Below are 9,709 nucleotides of genomic sequence, written 5' to 3'. Positions count from 1 at the left end.
TTTATGTGGCATTATTTAGATGAAAGCTATTACAACGCACTACATTTGTGGCCTGGGGACTGTAGTTATGTGTGCATGTTAGCTGGGGACATGCTGTTCGCTGATGCACAAAATTCCTCACCAGCAATGAAAATCCCACTTTTTTATGCACATAGGCTTTAAACTGAGATAAAGATCATGTCCTGAAAAAAGACACTAGCTTGTGAGTTGACATAAGGCTAAGATATGGTAGAGTTAGGGAAGCCTGGTGGGTTATTAGGCACTGGATGAGGAATACACTGCAGCAGAAATTACTTGAGCATGTACTCTGAGTTCACCCTGGTCTCATGATACTGCTCTGACAATGACAGAAGTTCGAGCTAATGTGTTATACCCCATAAAACTGAAGTCTAGTAGAATGCACCAGCTCAGCTACCATGACTTAGCTGATGGAGGCAGTTAATACACTATTGTTCAGTCTTGTCCACCAGTCCTCTAAACACAGAGTCAGTGATGGGACTGTTCTATATGACTTTTACAGTGCCCAGATTTATTGCTGTATCTCAATTACTGTGCAGGGTTTATCCAGAATTTTCTTAAACTCTTATCTATCATACTGCAAGCAATATCTGTAGCTGGGTCTGGGGCATAACTGCTCTGAGTCTTGATGGCACCTTCTCCTCGAGAGTGACCTCCAGATGTGCTCTGCCAGATGGAGGAGCTTAGCATTTCTTGCCACTTCCACCTATCCCATCCAACTCTCTTTGTGAAGGTAACACCAGGAAGGTATGATTATCCATTGTCTTTCCTTGGAGAACTCAGATTTTCACAGAGAAAAAGAAGATGGCACCCTCAATTTAGGCTGATGTAAAGACTTCAGGTGCTGGTCCCCAGGGTGACATGGACTATTGAACTATATAAAAATTGTTACTGATATGATTCTATAGTACTAGAGGATAATAAATTTAATACATATAATAAACTAGAATTATAAAGAAGAATTGTACGGAATTATAAAGAGAAAATAAATAGGACTAAAAGGATATTTAATAAGCATAATGAAACTAGCATATTCAGTAATTAGTATAAAAGGATGATCAGAGATATTTCAAAATCTTAGATACCCTATTAAAATTGTTACATTTTACCTCATCCAGCCTTCCAGTGTGTTTTATTTGAATGCTGTGGTCAGATAATTATACAGTCTAAAATGTAGATATTATAAACATATAAGCACTACTAGGTATGCAAATTTAAAAAAATATTAATAAAAAATATCTCCCCAAAACCCAAACAAACAAAAAACCCAAAGCCAAAAAACAAAACAATGCTTCCACTGAGGCCAGATCTCACTGATGAATTATAACAAAAGCACCTAAACTGTGAACAAATAAGTAAATAAATAAATGTCTACATGCTAAAGGTGTGATGAAGCAAATCCATGACCATCTGGCCACATCTGTTGTTTCATTTAAGTCAGCAGCACAGGTGCAGAATGTCAGGCAATAGTTGCAAGGATCCATTTGTTTGCTTTGTCACAATCTCTGCTTTTCTGGTGGCCCCAATGGTGACTTCCATTGTGACAATTCATATATGCATAGCATCCGCAATGGCCACTGCCTAGAGTTCAGTGGTCCTTGAGGTATTTTAGCTGATTGTCCACATAAGTGGCCTAGAGGCATGCAAATGGCTCCTAGCACCCACAGAGATGATCTCCCCTGCTCCTAGCTGTGAGTGTTCTTTGTCTGTCGCATCTTGTTATTGAAAAAGCAGATCGTAGTGGAAATGTCTGGACTGCAAAGTTTCTGCTGCAGTGCACACATAGAGCAGACTGGGTAGAAATGGATTGCAAAGTACAGATGGATAATAAGCATTTTAATTAATGCTAACTTTTATGTACTTGGAGGACCCACATGCTGTAGATGTAATTCTATCCCATTTGGTCATGCAGAAGCTAATTCTGATGAATTCACTGATTTTGCCAAAGAGAATTCATAGCTGCCTCTTTTCACCCTAGTACTTTCTTGCAATTACTGTTGTTTGGCAGCTGTTGTTTTCATGCAAATTTGATGATGTGGTACATGAGTCTCTGTGAGGTGATAGTAACTGTGCAGATCATGCTTAAACAATAGAAATAAGAGCAGATGATACCATCATATTTCTGAGCTGCAATGTGATTTAAAGTATTTGCCTACTGCAATTTGATTTTAGCAAATCAAGTTTTCAGTAAACTACTTTCTTACTCTAATGTATTACTGCTTCTGAACTACAGGTAAAATGCAATTAAAACTGCTGATTGCAAATCAACTTATTGTTTTAATAAATATTAGAACATTAGCACCAAAAATGATTTATAGTAAATAAGAGCATTAATTGTTCAATAGCTTAGCACTGTTACATAGAATCAAAGAGTCATTTAGGCTGGAAAACACCGCTGATATCATTGTGTCCAACCATTAACAAAATACTGCCATATCAACCACTAAACCATGTCCCTAAGCACCACACCTGCCCCTTTTTTGAATGCTTTCAGGGACATTGATTCCACCACTTCTTGGGCAGCTTGTTCCAATACTTGACAACCATTTCCTAATACCCAGTCTAAACCTTCCCAGGAGCAACTTGAGGCAATTTCCTCTTATGCTATTTCTTGTTACTAGGACGAAGACACTGACCCACACGGTGCTGCAACATCCTTTCAGGTAGTTATAGAGAGTGATATGGTTCCCCCCGAGCCTTCTTTTGTCCAAGCTAAACACTGACAGCTCCTTCAGCTGCTGCTTGTGAGAACATTCACTAGCTTGATCATGTTTCCATGCACATATACATGTGCACATACAACGTGTGCTGTCTTTTAGATAGCACGTCTCTAATATGTAGCTTGAGAGAGTGTCTTGGATCTGCATTTCATGAGCAGCCAGGCACCCCTTCCCCAACCAGCAGCTGAGTAACCTGTCCCTTTTGGTAAAGTCCTAGCTTCCCTTGTCACCCTTTGTTCTCTTACTGAGCAGAAGCATCATTTTCAGCTTGGTGAATGAGCTTAGCTCGCATGGAATTAGCAATTCTTAGTATTTCTGAGTGTTCAACTACACCTCATGAGGTAATTACTTTTGGAAATGTCAGTTCAGCACAGCCAGGGACAAGCAGTAAAAGAAATGCAGACCTTCCCAGCAGGGACAGCTGGGACTGCTGATTAAGGATGGTTGAATCTGTTTGGGAAACAAATCTGCCTAAGCCACAGTTCTGCAAAACTTCCATATTAATTGCTGTGTTTGTCAAAATATTTGTCTCTTCTCCTGGCAGAGGTCTAGGATTTTTTGGTGTTTTTATCTTTGGTTAGTTTCTTTGCAGTTGCCACCATCCAGTTTTATTCCAAGAACTGTAGTCTGGTGACTGAAAAATGTTGAATTACTTGTCTGGTCACATCCATGCAGATTTGCTAATGGTGCTGTTCTCTGATATAATCTTTGGCAACTCTATACAGCATCTTTTTCAGGAGTAAATGTGGCACAGAGAATGATGGTCTACAGTGAACCAGCAGAGAGATTTAGAAATTGCCAACAGCTTGCACTGTTTTCAGTTGCATATCTTTATCAGGGCTGCTATTAGTACCTTTTGTCTTAGAGAAAATACAGTCATATATTAGATTTTTGAATCCAGAAGACTGCCCAGGTAACTGGGAGAAGATTACAACATGACAATGATGATAAGTAATACGGAGTATAGAGACTGAGCATAAAGTCATCCATACATTGTGTAGGCAAACTCTGCTTAACAAATGCACTCTCTATGAATTTCAACACCATGCATGCAGGGCAGCTGTTCCTTCTTCTCTGGTAAAAGAAAAGGATACAGCCCATTTGCATCAAGTAGTGACTTTGGATTATCAGTATATTTAAGCAATTCTTCCACACTCCTAGAAAGTCTTAGCTGTCATTTTTCCTCAGTATAAGCCAATAACGAACCAAACATATACTGCAAAATCTATCTGAAAAAAAAAGTCACAACCAACCAACCCCCAAAACCCAGTACCTGTTAGTGAAGGCTATCCTTGTACAGATCACAGAGATGATAGTTTCTTGGGTATATGAAAAGCTCCAGTGCCTGTTCCTGAAAATCTGAGGATACCTCACTCACCATTAGGTTCACTATTTGGAAACTCATATGCTGTCCATTGTGCTGATTCCTCACTATTATGGGACAGGTATGTTAATGTGTATGTTGATTTCTGGTAATGCTCCCCACTAGCCTCAGAACTTGTGAAACACTTTTCCATCACAGTAGGTCTAAAAGGTGATTACAGAACAGAAAGAAATCAGTGAGTCAAATTAATTAATTAATTTAATTCATTAATTAAAGTTTGGAATAAATATCTCATATTGCTATATTTGTAGTGCTACTATTAATTAAAGACAGTGTAATGGTTTTTATAGTATTGCCTCTAATTTGAGGGTGCCTAATAATTTTTACTCAATGAACTTCTCTGTCATCTGGGTTCTCCCATGAGCTTTGGCAGATATGGATCCGCTCAGAGCCCATATAACCTTTTTGGATTTTTGAGGGATTTTGTAGTCTAGACAGATTGTGTGTACTGGTGATATAGCTTCTGGAGGTCTCACTAGAAGTTACTGCCTTTGGAAATTCTATTTAACAAAACCAAAGCAAAGACAATTACCTTAATGTACAGGATTATGCTGAATTAGAGCCTGGAGTGAAGGAAGCAGTTCAAGCGTCCACCTTAGCGTAAAATCAGAATTGGTTTTTTATGTGGAAAGAATTGCGATCAGCTCCTGCCACAGCATTTCCCACTAGCACAGGGGATCCCTCTGCTGTTTTAGTAAAGGCTGTTGTAAGGAAGTTAAAGGAAAGGACCTGGATAAACTTAATTAAAACCAGAGTCAGAGTCTAGCCCATCCCGTTAAGTTTGTCAGGACCTACAAGTGGCACTCTCCTCTCTGTCTTCAGTTTATCAATGGCTTAGTTTATATGTCTTATATGAGTTTATATATGACTTTTTAAACACAGAAATAACACTTAGGTGCCATGGTAGCATGCTAGGGCCTTCCCTTCTATCTCCAGAAGTCAGATGAGCGTGGCACTGAAATTCAGATATATAGTGAGCAGCATGAGGAACACCATGGGACATGTCACTTCCTTAGTTATGAGGGAAGAGGTGAGGAGTTTGCAGCTGCCTCTTCTTGTGCAGGCTTAGTCCTGTAAATATGGCCAGGACTGAAAATAATTTTGTTTGCCTAAATAATATTACTCATCCATCCTTGTTCTTTTTCTCTGCTTAGGAGACTCAAGCATTGTTCAATCTTTGCAGCATGAGACACCCACCTAGCTCTTAGGGTGAGAGCTCCCCTCCCCATACCCTGAGAAGAGTGGCTTGATTCACATTTCCAAGTCCTTCTCTTACTGTGTGGAGAAATGTCTTGCCAATAACCCTTGCGCTGCCAATACTAGGAAAGCAATGTGCAGAGTGAGATTAACATAGCACCTTTCCTTCAAACCCTTTCAGTGCCTCCCATTTTTGAGTGAATTTTCTACATAGCAGGTATCACTGATCACCTGCCTTTATGCTAATGGAGGCAAAGCCACTGCTGATTTCTGCAAGAACTAAACCCTGTGGCAGAAGTCCTGCATGGGTGAACTTGTATATAAATTGTTGTGCTTGAGAACAGCACAGAAACTTGTGATCTTCTTGCAGACTGGAGCCAAAATGAGCCTGACTCAACTAAATATCCCAAAGGGACAGAACTAATAAACTTTTATTTCCAACATAGAAAAGGGTATGTTCTAAAACCAAAGCAAAACAAAACCAAACCCAACGAAGTAACTGGAAAAGAAGTCAGGACTGCAGGAGCTGGATGGAGAAGCATGAGAGAAGTGAAATCACTAGGGGGCAACATGGTATCAGATAAGGGGATGGATGCTCCCCTGGAAGACAGTGAAATATGGGGATAAGAGCAAGTCACCATAGGAAAGAGAGACTTAAAAATAACAAAGCAGCCTGATGAAGCACAGGAGAATGATAAATTGGGTTTTACGGCCCTTAGTCATCATATTGACCCTATGGGTCAGCAAGAGAGGGGAGCAGGAGTTGAAGAGAATGTAGCTGTTGAAACTTAATAAGCGATGCCAACTATAAAAGTTTGACACAAGCTTTTCCTAAAGGAAGGAGATGTGATGGAACTATATTCATGGTCAAGGTGCAGAAAGTAGGGGGGAAATAAATATAATATACTGAGTGTCTGAGTTTCAAACAAACCTCTGTATTGTGGCATATATAGCTTGTATCAGAAATGCTGTTAGTCTCTCACAAAGCAACTCTAGAAGTGCCCAGTCCATAAATTCTGAGTTGATTCAAAACCCAGCACAATACACATAGAAAAGTTAACCCTTAAATCACTCCATGTCTAAGAGTGACAGAAAGAAGCAGAGAAACTGCATTTCTGTAACTTCTGATATATATTTTGCTAACAGAACCAAATATTAAACTACTGAATTGATAAAATAACACTTTTTAAATCTATATATAAATAAGCTTTAAATTTAGACCCCATATTTGACCAACTTTGATTACAGAATAGATGAAAGATGTATCTGGGATAACAGACTGCTGAGGGTTAGACTTAAAACAACATTTAAAATCTTCTTTACAGATAATGTTCTTTTTAATCCATCCAGAATGTGAATACATTGGGCTAAGCTGCTTAGTACACACAGATGGATCCTTGGCCCTATGGCAAAAAACCCAAAACGTCCTGGTGTCTTCATCCAGAGCATTTTGGCTGCATCTACAGCACAGAGCATTTTTCTTCTTTGGGGCCCAGAGGACCTTAAGATAAAATAGTTAATTAGTGCCTGAAGCTGTTTATGAAATACTATGAGGATTATGTTGCAACCTGCCAGAAGTGTGCTTTCATATATTTATGTGGTACTGTTGTGTTCAACTAACAATTTATGGATGTAAAGACCAGCCCCATTTTGTCCTCTCTTCTCCCAGACTCTCCCCAATTCTTCTCCTACCTACACCACATAGGAGCTGCCTCTGGCACTCGTCTGTGTGCTTTCACTGAGTCAATTTAATTTGCTAACTTTGCAGAATACACACATTTGTTTTGAAGTGCAAATTTTCTGCCAGTTCAATGAAAAAAATCCTCATAATGGAGACCACTGGGCACTGGATCTGGCAGGAGCAAACCAGCAGCAGCTGGTAGAAGCAGGATGAACCATTCTCTGCCATGGGGAGACATTGCACTGTCTCAAATATACCACTAAAGTCTGCCCTTACTCTACTTTATATTAATAAGTTGTTGATGTGTAACCTTTGTGCACTGAGAAAATCACAACAATCAGACCCATTCAGCCATTAAAGCAAGTTACAAACTTTTAGTTCAGAATTTGACAAAAGCTGTCGATATTTTTGTTATATTCCTACTTTCGCTTCATCTCAAATAATAAAAATTTTGAAAAGCTGAAGTTTGATTAAAGAAAATAAGTAGCAAATATCATAGTTATAGAACTATCAAGGTTGGAAGAGACCTCTATGATCATCAAGTCCAACCATTAGCCTGTCACTGTGCTGCAACTCCTAAACCCTAAATCGTATCCTTGTGCCAGATCCAGACACCTCTTAAACACTTCCAGGGATGGTAACTCAATCATATCCCTGGGTAATCTGAGCCCTGGGGAACACCACTGGTGACTGGCTGCCAATTGGATTTAGCTCCATTAACCATAACTCTCTGGGCCTGGCCGGCCAGCCAGCCAATTTTCTATCCATCAAAGGGTTCACCCATCCAAGCCGTGTGCAGCCAGTTTTTCTACAAGTATGCTGTGGGCGACAGTGTCAAATGCCTAACTGAAATCCAGATAGACCACATCCACAGCCTTCCCTTCATCCACTAAGTGGGTCATAGAAGGAGAATAGGTTAGTCAAGCAGGACCTTCCCTTCATAAATCCATGTTGGTTGGACTTGTGCCCCTGGCTGCCCTGCATATGCCATGTGACGGCACTCAGGACGATCTCCTCCACAACCTTGCCCAGAACCAAGGTTAGACTTACAGGCCTGTAGTTCCTCGGATCCTCCTTCTGAACCTTCTTATAGATGGGTGTCACATTTGCTAATTTCCAGTCAGCCAGAACTTCTCCAGTTATCCAGGACTTCTAGCAGATGACTGCAAGTGGTTTAGCAAGTTCTTTTGACAGTTCCCTCATTAGTCTGGGGTGGATCTCATCAGGGCCCATGGACTTGTGGGCATCCAATTGTAGCAAGTCATTAACCATCTCCTCCTGGATCACGAAGGCTTCATTCATCTCCCCATCACCAACTTCCAGCTCTAGGAGCTGTGTATCCTGAGCACAACTGGTGTTCACATTAAAGACAGAGGCAAAGAAGGCATTGGGGATCTCTGCCTTATCTGCATTCCCTGTCACTACACTACCTTCTACATTTATCAGCTGATGGACACCCTCCTTGATCCTTCTTTTTTCCCCCACTGTATTTATTAAAACTTTTTTTTGTTGTCCTTGACTTTAACAGCTAAATCAAGTTCCAGCTGGGCTTTGGTGCTCCTGATCTTCTCCCTACATGACCTCCCAGAATCCTTACAGTCTTCCCAATTTGCCTGACCCTCCTTCCAGAGATGGTACATTCTCTTTTTCTTCTCAAGCTCCAGCCTAAGTTCTCTGTTTAACCAGGTTGGTCTTTTCCCTTGACAACTTGACTTCCTACACATAGGGACAGCCTGCTCCTGAATGTGTAACAATTCTATTTTAAAACACTTCCAACCTTCCTGAACTCATTTACCCTTCAGGACTGACTCCCAGGGGACTCCATTAATCAGTGTTCTAAACAAATCAAAGTCTGCCTCCAGGACATCCAAGGTGGAAGTTCTGCTGCTGGCCCTTATTATATCACCTGGTATTGAAAACTTCATCATTTGTGGTCCCTATGTCCAAGACATTCACTGAGCACCACATCCCCCAGCAGACCTTTTTTTCCAAGCACCAGGTCAGATCCTGGTGAGCTTTCTAAATGTTCTGCTTTCTCCAGGGAAAGTCATCTTCACCTTCTTGGATTTAGTCAGATGTGCATTGTAAAGCTAAATGCAAAATAGCTGAACATTGTTGGAAATAATGGTAAGGATCTAAAACAAGAATGAGGTGTTCTGCAATAAAAACACTTATAGCAGTTATTTCTAAGTGGGACCAAAGCGAATAACTAATTGCCACTTCTGAAATGAGCTTTATTCTCTTGTTTACTACACTGCAAACCAAGAATAATTTTACTGTGTTAGTCATACAACTGAATCAGAATTTGAGCTTCTGCTTTATTACTGGATATGAAGAGTAATGAGTTGAAACAGCAATGTGAATCTTTCTGAATGAACAAAATTGTTTCATTTGGGAGGCCATTCTGAAGCCAATAAAATTGTGGTTGGAACTAATTATCTCCGTATGCTACATGGGAAAAAATTGCTCTTACTGCTGTGCATGTATTTACAACCTTTGGCACAATGGGATTCAACACTTTTCTGGAATCTGGGTCACTTTCATTTACTCATATAAATGCAATATCATAGAATCATAGAATACCAGGTTGGAAGGGGATCTGAAGGATTATCTGGTTCCACCTTTCTTGACAAAAGCCCACTCTAGACAAGTTGATCCAGCACCCTGCCCAACTGAATCTTCAAAGTGTCCAACACTTTGTGTCCTAGG

The sequence above is a fragment of the Acanthisitta chloris genome, unplaced genomic scaffold, assembly GCF_000695815.1.
Source record: "Acanthisitta chloris isolate BGI_N310 unplaced genomic scaffold, ASM69581v1 scaffold8056, whole genome shotgun sequence".
Taxonomy (NCBI): domain Eukaryota; kingdom Metazoa; phylum Chordata; class Aves; order Passeriformes; family Acanthisittidae; genus Acanthisitta; species Acanthisitta chloris.
The sequence above is the reverse complement of the archived record's forward strand: the minus strand, read 5'-3'. Positions refer to the sequence as shown.